At 41.2% G+C, this 16,103-nt stretch overlaps 1 protein-coding gene across 7 annotated transcripts in view; it reads left to right on the plus strand.

Annotated features, from left to right (window-relative positions):
- Positions 1-16,103, plus strand: part of TSPAN18 (tetraspanin 18) — a 116,124-nt gene that overhangs the window by 63,104 nt on the left and 36,917 nt on the right. The window contains exon 1 of one of the 7 annotated variants that reach the window (XM_057364384.1): positions 14,964-15,029. The exons of the other annotated variants lie outside the window; for them this stretch is intronic. The gene's annotated coding sequence lies outside the window, so the exon portion shown is untranslated. Of the gene's footprint in view, positions 1-14,963; positions 15,030-16,103 lie in introns of those variants that run through there. 7 annotated transcript variants of the gene reach the window in all.

A 16,103-nucleotide genomic window follows, 5' to 3' on the forward strand; every position in this document is an offset into this window, starting at 1 on the left:
CATTAGAAATATATCTCTAACAGTTCCTGTCACTGAGGTCTAATGCTACAGRGTAATTTAAAGCTTTTTTTGACTGACTGTGTCATGAGTAAAGTGCTTTGTCAAGGGAGAATGGGGTTTACCCAACGTGACAGGACAGGAAAGCAAATCTGCCTTTCATTGCTGTGCCACGTGCTGGGTGGAGTGTCTGAGATAGGGTGTCACTGAGAGTGGCAGCGAAGGCTTTGCATTGCTTATTTTGAGAGCCTGCAGAAGTACATTTGCTTTTGATTTGTGCAGTTTGAAAAACCATTGAGTGAAGCTGGGGACTTAGTTTAAAAGCTGCTAGAACTATTCTCTCACTGCAGAGATTTCTCAGGAAACGGATATGTAAGAGTGGTATWCGTGCACGTATTTGAAGCTTTTATTCTTGGGCTTATGAGTAAGAGCTGGGATCAGTGAAAGGTGATAACTACTAAAATCAGTAATAAGGATAGTATTACCCTCTAAGTAGTGAAGTGGGTTTGGGAGTTTTGCATTCAATTATTAGCTCTGCGCCTACACTGCGAACTGACAGTGGGAAGTAGCTTGATTCCTCTCTGCCTTCCTTCCCCATCTATATAAAGTTACTAATACTGCTGATAAGCTGTTTCTTGTAGGAAATGTATTTCATTTTGTGTAGAAACTAGCTTTATGCGACTTTGCATTCCTTTCCAGAGAAACCTGAGGATGAAAAAGTTTTAATTCTGGAGGGYTTATCTTCGTATTTTTCCCCCTTGTTCCTCCTTTCTGTAACAAAACAGGAATGGGGAAGGGAAGAAAAAATGAAAGAAGTAATCCAGATATTCCCTTTCCTCATTTGTAAAGCTGCACATCAAAAATTTTCTATGCATCTTACTTTAAAATGAAAATAAATTAAAAACTAGTTGATTTTTAAACTTGCAGAGTTGAAAAAGGTTATTAATACWCTCAAATGCCCTGACCCATTTTAAAGCTGAGGTTTCTTGCTTGCATTGATGCATCTGTTTAKTGCAAAATCTTGAGAGCTCTTTTGAGAGAGGAGCCTACACATAGATCAGCTGCTGGACAGGCTCGGGAGCAGTAAAGATAATGATAATCTAATGTCTGGTTTGTCCTTTGTAAGATGACTCATGTTACCTTCTAATGGATGGGAGTTGCATGGCAGACATTGCTGACAGTTTTGGCAGATAAGAAAGTAGGAGCAGCCTTGGACAGGTTTGTGCTGGGCGTTCAGGGCTGTTYTCCTCAGGAGGGCTAAAGGAGGGGGGACTTGGGGGCATTTCATGGCTGGATGACATGAAGGGAGATATAATGRCAGCTCTCTGCTTGTATTTGAGCTTCCAGTGCCCACAATAGGGAGGTCTGGAGCTGGACTGGTGACTGTCTGCAGCTGTTCCTTTTCCAAAACTGTGGAACTCAGCACATGCAAGAAAGGACCAATATCCCCAGCAGCATGTGCAAATACAAATACATTTCAAAGGAGTTTATTTAAGCACATAAACGTCCTTTTTAATCACTTGTGAAAGGCTTCTTTTCAARTGCCCCATCACTAACAAGGTGCTAATTTTCAGATGGGTTTCTAGCACTATCTTGACCTTTTATAGTACCCAGGAACTTTAACAGGCTTAGTCACTCCCTGCAACAGCCAGTYCCTGAGCTCTGAAGAGTAGGAGGAAGCTTTTCCCCTGGACTGGCTTTCTGTAATTGCCACCTTGAACTGTTTCTGGCACCTTTCCCTGGCTACTGTTAGTGGCAGGATATTCGAGTTTGTGGCTATTGGACCCGCTGGTTCCCCATGTTCTGCAGTTGGGCTATCAGGCCTGGGTAGTCTCTCCTGCTCTCTGGGTAGCCCTTGCTGCTGCTAGAGGCTCAGCTGGACACCCAGTGCAGCAAGAGGATGTGTTTATTGAGGGAGAATTTGTCACTGACTCCTCAAACTGACCTGGACYATTTATAACATTTCTGGCTGCAAAGTATATCCAAGAGTACATTCCAAGAAARCTAAAAATAATATCCTCAGTTTTAACTTATTTCTCCCACAAGGATTCAGTTAACAAGAAGGAGAGAGATCAGTTTGTTCTTTTTCCCTCCATGCTAAAGTGTTCAGCTCTCAGAATGGATCTGTAAGTTTATCGSAAGTTACGGTCCTGTGAGYTGAGTTGGCTTCATGTACRGACCACGTTACTGGAAAGTGAAATYGTTTGCCAGGAGTGCCTTTCCTTTTCCATTTCCCTTTCCATCTCCCAGTTCTGTATGTTATCTGGTAGCAGCACTGAAGGCCAAAGTCTCTCTGAACTGATTGGAAGCAGGAGTTGGCRTTCTGCTATGCTGGATCCTTCTGCCAAAAGCCAGTGTTCAAAGTAAAGSCTGTGAGTACAGACTGCTTACATGAGCACAATTTATGGTTGTTTAAAATACCTGAAGATCAGCACAGTAAAGCTCTGATTCTCCTGGAGACTTAATATGACCACACTGGGAATAAAGTTGTGTATATTCCACAAGCCATCTCAGGAAATGGGGATAAGTGATGGTGGCTTCTAAAAAGCAGTGATGAAATGTTTTTTGGTTATTTTTTTTTTCTAAGGTGTAGTTGGAAATAACCCATTAGGAAAACTTCAAACCAGCTAGATGTGAATGTAAATCCAGATGTTTATGACTAGCAATATAAATCCCCAGGGGTATTCAATGGTTCTGAGTATTAGGTGTAGAAATCTAAACCTAAACTGCTGCCTGAGTTACTTGGGTTCTTGGTCTTTTGTTTGGTGTTTCTTCTATTGATCAAGAGTAATGACAATTGAWGAAAAGTAGTATTCTGATGGTTCTTTAATTGTGAATAGAAAATCATTTCTGCATCTCAAGTCCGTGAATCACATCTCTGTACCAGATAATTTATATGAAAGACAGAAATTACGCAAACTTTTATAACCAGAAATCTTTACAGAGATTGTACATCTTCATAAAATCAAGTTAAAATTAGGCAAATAGTTTCAACAGTAGGGCTACATATATATATATATATATATACACATATATATATATACATATATATATATATATATTTGTAAACATTAAAATACTTCCAGATTTTTTTATACAGTACATTTTTGGTTTAGAAATACCAAAGCTGATCATTTGAACATCTAAAAATGAAACCCACATTTTCCTATTAAAATTAGATATAAAAATTTATGAAAAGAGTTTTGAGTTATTTTGTGTGGTGGGGTTTTTTGGGTAGTTGGTGTTTACTTAAGTTGGAAAATGTAAAAAAAAAAAAAAGTTTCATCTTCAGATTAAGCAAAACTTTGGGGAATTATTGTGAAGAAAAACCTTTGTATTGTTTTGTTTGAGAAGAAAAGTCTTCCAGTTCAAATTGAAGCAATTCTTCCCATCTACTTTTTTAATTTTTTTTTTTGTGTTGTCATCCAAACAACATAGTCTTTTGATCACCTTGCTATGTTCTTTCTGAGCATACTGATGCAGAGTCATTTTTGCTTATTTGTTTTTTGTTAATATAAAATTTCTATTTGTGCCTCATTTTTGAAAGAGTTTGGGGCTTGCCTGGTGGTTAAATGAGCACTAGGGCATAACTCTTCCTTCTGCTGATGAGTTGCTTTTGCCACTCTTAGTGTCAGGGAGCCTGTCTGCCATTGGCTTTTCTGTTCCTGTTTTCCCATCCAGCTCTGAGTGACTGAATACTCTCAGCTGCAAGTCAGGGAACAAGGCATGAATGCTCATTGTTATCATTGAATGTTTGCTTTGCTAATTCTCTTTTATTGTGTCCCAGTGACTTGCAGCTGAGGATTAGAACAACAGCAGTGGGCTCTGTTTGAACCTCCAAAGGGYGTTGTTTATCTTCACTGTGCCCCTTGCACTATGCCTTCCCCAGAGGAGCAGTGCTCTCCTCCCCATCCCAAGGGATTCTGTAACTGAGGAATGTTGGACAGACACCATTACACACACAGYAGAGGTGCTCCCGGATTTGGGGTTTGAGCTTGATTTAAAGGGGAGGAGAATGGAAGGGAAGGGAACGTTTTTTTCTTTTTAGTAGAGACCCTGGCTGTAGTGCTTTGCAGAATTGTTTTAAATACACTCCTCAGGCAGGGAGGTCTGTGGTGCAAGCGARCTTTTCAAATGTTTCCATGCAGGGCTCAGGGCTTCTGTCCCAGGCACGTACTTCATTATTGCTCCAGGGAAAGGCATTCTGGGAGTAATCAATCAGTTTTGCTCTGGGTTTCTTCTCAATCAGAGCTCCTCTGATGTGTCTTTTAGTGCTGCTCATTTTGGTTTTAATTTCTGAATGAGGGATCGATTTGTACAAAATAGCACCAGGCAGAAAGAAGAGTTGGTTTTGCAATGAGGGAAAGCATCTGGCGTTTTTTCTCCAAAGCACTTAAATGGGTATTTAAAGTTGCAGGTCCTGCAGAAGACAGCAGTGGTAGGGCTTCACTGAAGTGTGCTTTGAAGGTCTCARTGGTTTCCTAGCTCAAGATTAAGTTGTCCCTGAAGATTTTTGCCGTCATCTCTGATCTGGAGCATACCTTAKCTCAGAAATGACCCCTGGGCTTCATTTTTACAGTGGTGCCACATCACTGACCTTCCCCTTTATCTGTCCTTCTTCTGTCCTTCCACTTACTGTACCTCCAGATTCTTTGCTGCGACTCTTCTTGCTTCTGCTGAGACAGTGCTGCAAAATGAACATGTTGGGAAGGCAAAAGATGTAAAGAAGATTTATGTGGTTCTTTATGTGTGTAAGAATTTGGAGGAGAAAGSTGGTTTGATTTAAAAGATAAAAAGTCTTGCCCTTCCTCTGTCAGGGGGTGAACTCAGATTGAAATCCAGGATACCTGGTACCCAGGTCCCATCTCACAATTCTGACTTAAGAAGATAGCTGTAAAATTGGTGTAGCTGGTGGAGTACACACACCCTGCACTGCAAAGGGTGGGAATTGCCCACCCTGAATTAAGGTCCTTGAGGACATCTGTATAACATRCACTTAGGCCAGCACTTTCTGATGTTCCATGTCAGTGCTCACAAAGGAGAACAGAAGGACTGTGCTTATTTCTCCCCGGAGTTCAAGTGGAGTTGAAGGGAGGTAGTTCTTTACTTCTCCCTTAATGAGTAACTTCATACTGTGCTGTCTCCAACAATAACAGCTGTCACTGCTAGAAGGAAAATCAGCTATTTGCCAAGACAGTGAGGCTGTGTGAGTTGGTAAGAGAGAAGGAAAGGTAYGGGCAGGGAGCTGAGACTGCAGCAGGGGTCAAGAGAATTCCCAAGCTCTGAGGAGTGCTCCAGATTTTATMATTTCGTGCACCTCTGGGCAATGTTTGTTTAATGTTTCTAGTCACAGTGAATGAAAGTAAAAGTCCTGAYTGGATAGTGTGTTAGTGCTGTGATGATGAGGAAGGTTAGGCTGCCTGGGTTTTTCTGCTGTGCAGTGTTGTGTTGCAAATTTTGTTTATGGCTAAGAACCTCAAATGCTGACACAGCATCAAGTAAGGTAAGAAAGGACCATTGTGACCCCTTTTTTTTTTCATCCTAGACACAAGACTTCTTTGGRGTAAGTCTGGCTTGGATAAGAGCATCTTCATGCAGCATTTTGTCATCCTTTTTTTCTGCTCATGACCATTCTTCCTGATTTATTTTGCAATTACATAATGACCATATGGCAGCCTGAAGAGTTGTTTGGAAGGCAGCTAAACACTACAGAACCTCTGTGAGTGTATCTCCAGTTCTTTGTCAAATAACTTCATCCTCTGCAATCTSTGTTTTGAATATCAGTGGCCTGTAGATTGTATAAGAATTGAAGACCTGCTCAGGGGCCAGGTTTGTGTCAATAACTTTCTTAGCTCCTGGTGTTCTTTGGTCTTTCTTTGAACACGAAATCTCTGTCAGACTGTCCCAGTCTCTGTCAACATCAGCTGAAGTTGAAAACTGTGAACAAACCTGCTTGAGGCACTGTGTATGAAATCTGGATGCCACCGGAGTCATGCAAATACTCCCACTCATCTCCYTGGCCTAGAAGTTTATCCCATTAATGATGAAGAACTTTTTGTGAATATAAGGACTGATGAACCACCTGTTCTCAACTGATCTTTTCCTCCCACAGACCATCTTTTGTGGTGTGGGTGCATATCCATTAATCATGACATTGGTATGTTTGCCTGGCCAAAGCATGGTTCCAGGAATTGAAACTGCTGCCTAGATGTGGCTAGTAAATCTGGAATATTTCTGCAGTAGAAAGAGGTGTACCTAGGTGAGAACCYACACAGAACTGAGAAAGAAAAGGGAGCGTCACAGCAGGTTTTGCAACTCCCCAGTGAGCAGTTCTGGGAAAGCAGGGAGCTCCAGGGGGACCAGGCAGCCCCAGGGAGACCCTGGAGCATGCTTTCATTGACAGAGAGTAGTTAGGCATCTTTACTCTCTGCCTTTACTCTTTAAAATTGGAAAAGCTCTTCTGTCCCTCACACAAGTCTGGGGAGGTAGCAGTCCCAGGCGCTCCCCCTGTGCATTGCTGAGGTTTGCAGAGCCTCAGGGATGCCCGTTGCCTGGATACAGGGTAGTCCTGCATCTCAGCCCCCCAGCCAGTCTTTGGAAAGCAGAGGTTTGTGGGGGGAGAGGTGGGCAAAGTAATCTCTGTGCACTTGGAAGCAGGAGCACAAAGTCCATCTGATGCAGCCTGCGAGTTTCCCTTTCCTTTGCTCTCRTTATTATTATTTATCATTATTATTGATGGGAGAGAAGTGCAGCCCAGCTGCTCGGCGCGGAGATCTGAGGGCTCCCGCAGGGTGAAGCGCTTCGTGCCACTTAGAGAACCAACCATTGCGCTGTCTCTGGCGGATGCACTTTATTTCACATGCTCCTTCTGAGCCTCCTGCTGCTGCTCACACTACAACTGCTGACAAGTAGCCTTCCTGGCAACAAGGAATCAGAGCCTGTGAGTTGAGACCCTGGGAGAACAATAGGGAGAAGGCACTGACTGTTGAATATTTAAAATAAATTATTTCATYTTAAACATGAAAATGCTTTTTGCAGTTGGTACACATCACTGCTCGGTGACAGTGACTGGCCAAGTCATGCATTATTCTCACTTTCAGAGGGGACTCTGCTGACTGCAGGGCAACAATTTTCTCCTCTCTCCTTTGCTGAGCACATGAAGCTCATCATTAGCAGGACACCCTGAAGTACAGCACACGTGCCAATGTTTATGAGCCTCACTAACTGGGAATAGTCAGAAATAATTTTTAATCTCAGCTAGTCTAAATTCGGGCTAGTTCATATTGCAGTGCTATGGGGTTTGCCATAAACATCTACAGAGCATTGTGCTATTTCAAACAGCACTTAGGAACCGTGTCAGTAGTGGTAATTAACCTTTACACTGAGATGGCGTGAAAGATCTCAAACAACAAATCAGGGTCCTCTTGCTCAAAGCAGTCAATTTTCATGACAGAAATACTACCTGATCTAAGAATATGTACATTCAACTTTAATATGGGAAAACAAATTAGTATAATGAAGTGCGTGTGGAGGGRAAATGAACACCTGAGCAAAGTCACATTGAAGATTGGCTCATCTTCATTGCTGAATGAGGACAGAACCAAACTTTGAACTAATATTAAAAACAAAACTGTTAGAAGTCTGAAAATCTGAAGGATTTCAAGTCAAACAGTAGAAGGTCAGGAAATGTGAAGCAATTTTTCCTAGGTCTTTAGAAAATATTATTCATGAAGGCATTTGCATCTCTGCAAAACGTTTGCAAATGATCGACCACACAAGCCTATTGTTCTGAGGTTGCAGTCCACACTTTGTATTTCTATTTACACATGCATGAAGARTGTCAGAGGATGAAAGATGGGACTCACTGAGACTCCTTGTGAGGAGGCTGTTGAAAGGCTGGGCTGAAGGTGAATCTGCTTTGTCTTGGCTCTGTGTGTGTGTGTGTATAAATATACATATATACATACATATATACATACATATATATGTATGAAAATACGCACACAAAGCCCCTGATTGTCAGTAAATAACTATTCACAGAAGCCTGGTATCTATTGTAAGTGGAAATGACAAACCCTTCTCTCTCTACCCAAGGTGGAGTTAGACATAAAATTGCTACACTTTGGTACAGTGGTTTTGTCACATAAATTGTTTATTGCTCTCTTCCTCCTGTCTTCATAAATAGATTTGGTAGGTGTTTTAGCAGATTATTTGTTTAGGCAAATCAAGTATGCTTACCAGGGGCATCAACAAAATGCCATCTCTTAATCAAATTTTAGTATCCCAAAAACCTGTTGTATTAAGCACTCTACACCATATAAATTTTCCTGTTTAAAAAAGAAACTGCACCCCTTTGTCTTCCTTRATTTTTTTTTTCTAGGAGACAATATGCAAATGAGCTGTGTAATTTCTAGACTGAAAATTGGATGGGAGGAGCAAGTGTGCACCCTGGTTCCTGCTGAAATGGAGAGCAGAGTAACATTTTTGGGATGCATGTTAGTATCAATGAACTTCAAAAGACAGTGACGAGAATGGAGACTGAAATTCTTACCTCTGTACAAAGATCTGTGTGAATGACAAGGCTGGGCTGAACACCAGTTTTGTTGAGAGTGTAAGGAATTATCACTACTCAACTACTTCTGCTGGGGAAAAAAAACCCCATATGAGGACAAATAGTCATGSAACTGCAACAAATTCTGATTAAAAAATTGTTTGAAAGATCTAAACCAGAACTATGCCACACCACCTTCTCTTCTAGCCAAGTGATAGTAGTAACTGGAATAGGAATTAAATTCATGTGTGGTATTGAAACAGTGGATTAAAAAAAAAAACAAAACAAAAAAAAAAAAAAAAAAAAAACCAACCAAAAAACCAACAAAAATTAGTTGTAATTAGTTCAAATTAAAGTTTTGTTTCAAATAAATATTGGTAAGGTTTTTTTTCCACAACACATGCAATAGGTAGATCCAAAATCTATACAAAACTTGAAGTGTAGTCTCAGATTTTTGTTTAATGAACCCAAAGCTGCAGTCTCCATTAATGAGTTTACCATTGCATTGAGCTTTAAATCCTTTCGGCAACTAMAATTATGAAATAGGCCAAAAGGCAGTGCTAAGGAAGCGTAATTATTTTTCTAAGGTTAAACAATTAACCCGTCCTTCTAAAATTAGCAGCATCCAAAATTGAGAAATTAAACTAATGAAAGGGAAATGGTACAGGATTAGTAAACTGCTGTCTTTCCCTCCAGCTGTGGGACATCAAAGATGTATAAACCTTTATGTTCTGTTGCTTTCTTGAAAATGCTCTCATGTCYTTCTGAGTGACGTGGAAGGAATGGGATGTTGCAGCTGTGTTTGGACAGAGCTCCAGTGCATTTTGCTCGTCTTTCATGACATTGCAGAGGCTTCTTTTGCCCCTTACTGATTTTTATTGTTGTCCTTTTGAGACAATTTGCCTGAAAAGAAGGGGTCTTAGTTGCCAACAGTGTGACCTATGTGATGATGATGAGTTAATGCAGCAGAGACATGCACATACATTTGGAGTTGGCTTAACTGAATTAGTTTTTTTTAAATGACTTTGACAGTGTATCAGCCTATCAGAACCAAAGTCACCCTCAAACCACTGATTAGAGGAAAATAATTAGGATTGATTGATAAATTTAGATTCAACTGCAATTTACATGAGTGTTTGTTTAAAGAGGAGCCAACAAAAAGAATCYTGACTCTGAGGATCACCAGGAAAAAGCCTCTTTATATATTACAGATATGTAGCAACCAGCTCCAGAGATKAATTGCTGGAAGTGACATGTCTGATTTATTGCCCACTGCAGCTTTGAGAGTGTTTGCAAACTGAAGTGTTATGGTTAGGATGATTACAACCRGGGTTTATTTTATTTTAGAGAGAGGAAGAAAATAAATATCTTTTTGTGGCTTCTGGATGTAGATGACTTYGGTTGTTGCTTTTGGTTCTTAAACCAGACTAGGCTGCGTCTTGTCATGTGCTCTTTCCCTGCAAAGGGAGCTGAGGCTGCTCAGTGGGAGCAGAGCACCCCATTGCAGTGGGACAGSAGCGGGGTGGCACTGACACGGCTTTGCCAGCGACAGGTACATCTGGTGGGGAAAAAAATTACTCTGGTGTGAACTTTTGAGGGGATAGCTGGGCTTCATGTCCCACAGAAATGTTCTGTTTTTTTCCGGTGTATCCGTAAGTTTGCAGCTGGTTTTGTTTCTGCCTCTTGTAAGCATGGATTTGTCAGTGCATTGCAGTTGGAGAGCATCTCTCAGTGTGGAAGATGTTAAGATCTCTCTGGTTGATCCTTTCATATTCTATTCACTKCATTACTGCTGTTCATCCTAAATTCCCCAAATGCTTCCTTACTTGTACACAATGGAATTGCAAGTGACCTTTTGAGCAGGGACAGTTCCAGACTCGAAAGAGAAGGAACTTTAATCTGTGTAGTACACTGCATCATCTTTAAGCTACGGTTGTGTAGAGAAGGTGTGTTCTAGTTCATCTATTTTTAGTCAAATAGCCTGGCTACCAGGTTGTTTGTGTTCCCTGGTCTCTTCAGACCAGGAATATCAGCCTGAATATTCTGTGTCCCACATTAGTGCCCATTGACCACACCTCTGGCTAGTTCAAACAGTCTCTCTTGTTTTGATTAGAAGTTCCATTCTAGGTTCACAAAAATATCACAAAATGACTGGCTTTGAGTTTTAAAACAAACTGAAGCAATAAATGTCTCTTCCCAAACTGAAGGCAATTCTCAGCTGACAGGTTCAGGCTTCGTCTGGAAGTTTTAACATGCTCTCAGGAAGTTCATGATACTCCATTATACAGAGTGATAGGAAATAGATTAGCAGCTTCCCCAAACTCAATACCTCCACTAATGCTGTCCAGACAGTTGCATTTGCAGAGGGTTTCATTTCCATTTTGTGTAGTATCAGAAGCTAACCAGCTGTTCATGTATCAGTGGTTCATRTGTCAACAGCCCTAGATAAGCATAAGATTTCACTGTGCAAAGTCCCACTTGCACACAGYTTGCACTAGAAGGCATGCTCTTTTTAGTTAAATAGAAAAGTAAAGCTGTGAAAGTGAGGTGGCATCAGAATGCAAAAAGACAAAGATTTCAAGTTAGAAAATACATCTCAGAGCTCATGTTTTCAGCTTCTGGCTAAGCTGTGTTACAGAAAATGTTCAGTTCAAACTTTTTTTCTATTGTTTCTATTTGTGAGGAGGAAAAAGAAAAAAAAAAATCCATGGAGAGCAAATTCCTTCAGACATGATCTATCTCTTTGTGCTACCTGTATTGCCAACATGGGTTTGTGCTTTGCAGAGCCCTGCATAAAATTAACTGGCTATCCAACACAACCAGAGAACATCCTCCCTATGTTAAATAATAATGAAGAGGAGATGAACTATCCTATCCTGTTCTTGGCTGATCCCCTCCTGCTCCCTMTTTTAATATCCTTCTCATCCTGCTGGCAAGAAGCTGAAGCAGCACCAGCCATCCAGTTAAAACACAGACTAGTGAGATGTTTCAATCAACTCAGATTTCCTTCAACACTTACTCGACATTCATTGCAATTCTTATAAAAATGTCTAGACAACTCATTGCACAGGGTTTCAGCTCATTTTGTAGMTGCTGCTTTACAACACTCTGATTTTAAAATGCAGTTTTACAAGTGTTACTTTTACTGACTGTATTTTCTTTTTCACTGTGCCTTTCTAAATGCCAAGARTATGAGCAGGCTGGAAAAGGGACCAGTATTGTAACAGGTAACACAGAGCTCTGGCCATTCTTGTTTCTACTACTGTTAAATATATTTCCACTGTTTTGGGTGATTGCAAAAAAGAAAAAAGCATGTAATGAATATTCAAAATATATTGAAAGCAACTCATTATTTGGGAAGAAACATTCTGTGTTTGATCAGATTGACTACAGCTAAAATATTTGTTGGTCCTGTTGCTCTGGAAAGGAATAYTCTGTGTTCCTTTTCTGAGAAGAGCTGTGTGGATACAGAAAAGTCTGTCTGGTAAATCAGACCTGAYCAAGAAAACGGGAAGGTTTTCATCCTACAGACACTTTCCTCTATCATAAATTTACAGAGTCTGAGGATTCAGCAGTGAGGTGGGTGCTTCATGCAAGTCATGGATGTATTGTCAGAGGAGATTGAGTGAAATGTGGAGCCAGAAGAGGAGSGATGTGGCACAGGGGCTGAGGGCCACACAAAGAGCAATACAAAGGTGCCCAGAGCAGGACCTGTCCTGGGAATGGTGTGAAATCCTCCCCTTGTTAGAAGGGCTGAGAAGGGAATGGCAAAGGGGGATGCATCAGAAGGTTAGCCTGGCTCTGGCCCCATTGCAGAGAGACTCAGACAGCCCTCTGTGCTTYATATCCTTTGCTTTCCTGAACAGTAACGTCCCCATGCTCCCCCCATAATTGTATGAAGAAAAATGGAAGGGCAAAAAGATTTATTGAAAGCCTAATATTGAGTGGAGCAGCATTAACAAGCCTGGTAGGAAAAARCCCTCCTTAAACATGATGAAAAATAAATCCCCCTGAGTCTTCAGCATCCTGCCTGAGTCACTAATTCCCCAGGGCAGAAAACAAAGCAAGTAAAAAAAGTTTGTTTTCACATAGCAAAGCCAAAACATCTCCAGCTCTGATTTAAGAGGGGTCATGGGAGCTGTTCTCCTCTTTAATGTAACACAGGGCCGGTGTAGGTGAGTTGAYAAATATACAAATTGATTTTTTCCCCCTCACCCTATAACAGAGAGCACCTGTTCCTTTCTGTGGGACTCATGTGTGCATGTGCTTTGTGCCTGGAGCTGCCCCAAAGCTCAGGAGCACCAGTGCCTGCCAGCACTAGAGACAGGGAGGGTTCAGATGCCTGAGTCACATTTTCCACAAGCGCAGCTCCTTGTCTGGCTCCAACAGCCAGCACCAGAGGGATTTTGTCCTGTTCCTTCCTCCCGGCCTGGCTGCCTGCACAGGCTCTCCCATCACTCCTCTTCTGATGATTTTTGCCTCTTTGAGATGTCCCTGGCAAAGGCTTCAACATCCTAAGGTTGCTRCAAATAGTATTTGCAGCTCCTGRGGGAAACAGCAGAGTACTCCTCTGGTTCCCTGAGGCTTTATAAACACATTCCCAACTAAAGGCAGTTTATAAATCCACTCAGCTACAGAATTGCACAAGTTTGATGAATATTCTCCCCTTATGATGGGATAGGAGAGCAGAGAGYGAGACTTTGCGCTGGCAAATGAGCCCTGGCTGGAAGCAGTCTGTTAACATTTTTACTGTGAGCTACTGCTCAGGGCTTGACCCAGAAGCACAACAGAAGGTGCATTATTATTGCTGTTGTGATTATGGCTGATAATAGTTCTGTTCTCATTTACAAATTTAATGGTTTGTTAATAACCTCTGATTTGGGAATATAGTATAGTCTATCAACTAAAGGTGGCACAATGGCATTAATAAGGGTAATTGAGGTTGTTCCCTTCATCTTGTTTGCTCTTTGGTTTGTTAATTAAAAATTACTTATCTTAATATATGATAGAAGTAATATTGCTCCCCTGTGAAGCCTAGGCATCTTGAAGGAAACAGGGATGTGACAGCCCACACTGTTAACATGCTGCTGGAATATCTGTGCAGCAGTGASCATAAGGACGTGAACCAGCCTAATCTGTGTCAGGTATTGTGTGTCTGTGTTTATATTTTGTATAAATAACAGCATGTGCTGTTACTTAGGGCTGCATGTGTCTCTTGCTGCCAGGCTGGGTGTGTGAGGCTGTCTGGGATCGTGCGATTGATTAAAGAGCCGTTCCGGGAGGAAATGGAAACGAGAGACAGACAGGCTGCTGAGTATTTAACCCYGGAGAAGAACCTTGGCATTTCATCTTCTAGCAACGTTTGCCTGTAACTACTATTAACATTAATTATGGAGATACTTAGTGAACACCCTGTTAGCCCTAATTAGAGCTAATGGAAGATACGTGTGGATGTTAACAGGACAAGAGACAACCAAGCTTCCATTTCTAAGGTTAAATATTCAGTAGCTCCCTCTTAGACATCACCAACATCCTATAATCATGCAGTCAGACTCATCCAAAAGCAGAACAGTTTCTCCTGTCTTTTTATTTTTTCTCTCTCCAATTATGGCCACCTTACACTATTTTTGCTTAAATTAAAGARCGAACAACAATGTGGCAGTGACCTCAGTTACCTTTACTAATGTAATTATGCTACCTCTCCTCTATTCATAGTGCACCTCAGAACCAGGCTTTATTAGCAAACCATTTGCTGCCCCTTTTACTGTCCTTTTAATGAATGCTAGTAGAGTCACTTAAGTGRAGCTGAAAGGACTTGGCTTTGTTCTGAACAGAGACCTCATGACAAAGAGCTCAGGGCCTGAGTGCTTGAGTAGGTCATGCAATATCCAAGGCCTGTAAAGCTCCTATCACTGTGCTATTGTTTGAAGCTGTAAACACAAAAAAGRCCTTTCCATTGCACCCAGTGTCTTTGGTATTTTGAAAACCAGCACTGCTGAAGAATTGAGGCTTCAAAATGTAGAGGTTGTGTTATTACCTTGCTGTTGCCAATGMTGGCACTTCTCTGCCACTAACCTCTGCTCAGCAGGTCAGTGTCCTCATGGAAATTGTCTTTTCAGGACCAACTTGGAAACTTATAACCCTTCATTTGAATTTCAGTAGAACCTCATGTTCTAAGGAAACCTGGCACAGGTGTCAGTGGGTGCAGTGTGTTCTTAAGAGTCATAAARCAGCTTTTCTTAACTTTCCAGCCTGGTGTCTCTTGTGTTTTCCTGAAGCAGTTCCAAGATTGAGAGCATCTGTGCTTGGCCCCAGGTCTCACATTTGCCCTTTTGAGGTCCTGCCCATTGTGAGTGCTGGCTGAGGATCCTCCTGCTCACACCTGGGCTCAGCTGGGGGGTGGGACAAGGCACTCACCTTCTGGGGCTGACTSGGCAGTCAGTCTCTACTCTCGTTTACCTGGAGGGTGAGCTGGGGAAAGGTTGGTAGACTTCAATTTTAGCCATTGTTTAGTGTATTTTCTCAATGTTTCTGTGTATTCTTCCAATTGTGTAATTACAAGTGCCTGTTTCATTTTGTGGTGGCCACAGAATCTGTTCAGCTTTGCATCAGATGCCACTTTAATAYGTAAAGCAAAGCATTCACAGCTCAGACTTACATGGACCTTTTTTCTAGCGGCCATGTAAAGCCTAAAGTGYCTGTATTTAAAATAGTGGGGCAAAAAAGCTTTTGATGGTATTTTTCTTTGGGGTTTGGAGTAAGCTTATTGTTTTAGGAACTGTTGCTGTGCATTCTMTGAAGTGGACAGATGCTAAGAAACCTTGTTTTATGTTATGCAGGGTTGCTAATTGAGCCCTTATCTGCATAGTTAAAGTAGYAAAATCCCCTACTAAAATATGGCTTATTCCAGTTTTTGGGAAAGAAAAGCTTTTTTCTGGTGTATCTCCATTTATATCTGTTAACAAAAAGGACAGATATATMATCTCTTAAAAGGAAAAAAGCACCCACATTATAAAGTTCCTATTAAATTGCTCAGTAAGCCTTCAGGTGCAGTAGGAAAGAAACTGATGCTGTAAAGGGAGCACAGTCATGACATATCATTTTATTTCAGCTAGAAAAATGTCTCTGCTTGGAGCTGAAACTGCTTCTCTGATGAGGCCATGGTCTGGTTGTGTGGTTGGGAAAATGAAACACAGTCTGACTRGAGATATTGTCGAACCCATCGAGGTTAAGCACCCGTTGCCCCAGGCGAATTCCCTTGTTTATATGAGCCACTACAACTAGGCTGTAAAATGCAGGTCTCCAAGAAAACTAGGATAATAACCACAGGTGGTAACTTAGAGCTGCCTTCATGAACTAAATCCTGCATTTTCAGTCCTTAAAAAATGAGCGTGTGAAGTAAATTTCTCCCTATTCCTATGACTCATATAAATGTATCATACTTCTTGAAGCAGATATTCAAAGTCTTCAGCCAAACATTTGCACATTGGTCCCTTTAATGAAAATCAGTTTATTTTGTAGGTTAATAACTTATATCATACCCAGCAGTGTGGTC

Source organism: Malurus melanocephalus, unplaced genomic scaffold (assembly GCF_030028575.1).
Source record: "Malurus melanocephalus ecotype Western Australia unplaced genomic scaffold, MMel_1.1 scaffold_2, whole genome shotgun sequence".
In the NCBI taxonomy this organism is placed as follows: Eukaryota; Metazoa; Chordata; class Aves; order Passeriformes; family Maluridae; genus Malurus; species Malurus melanocephalus.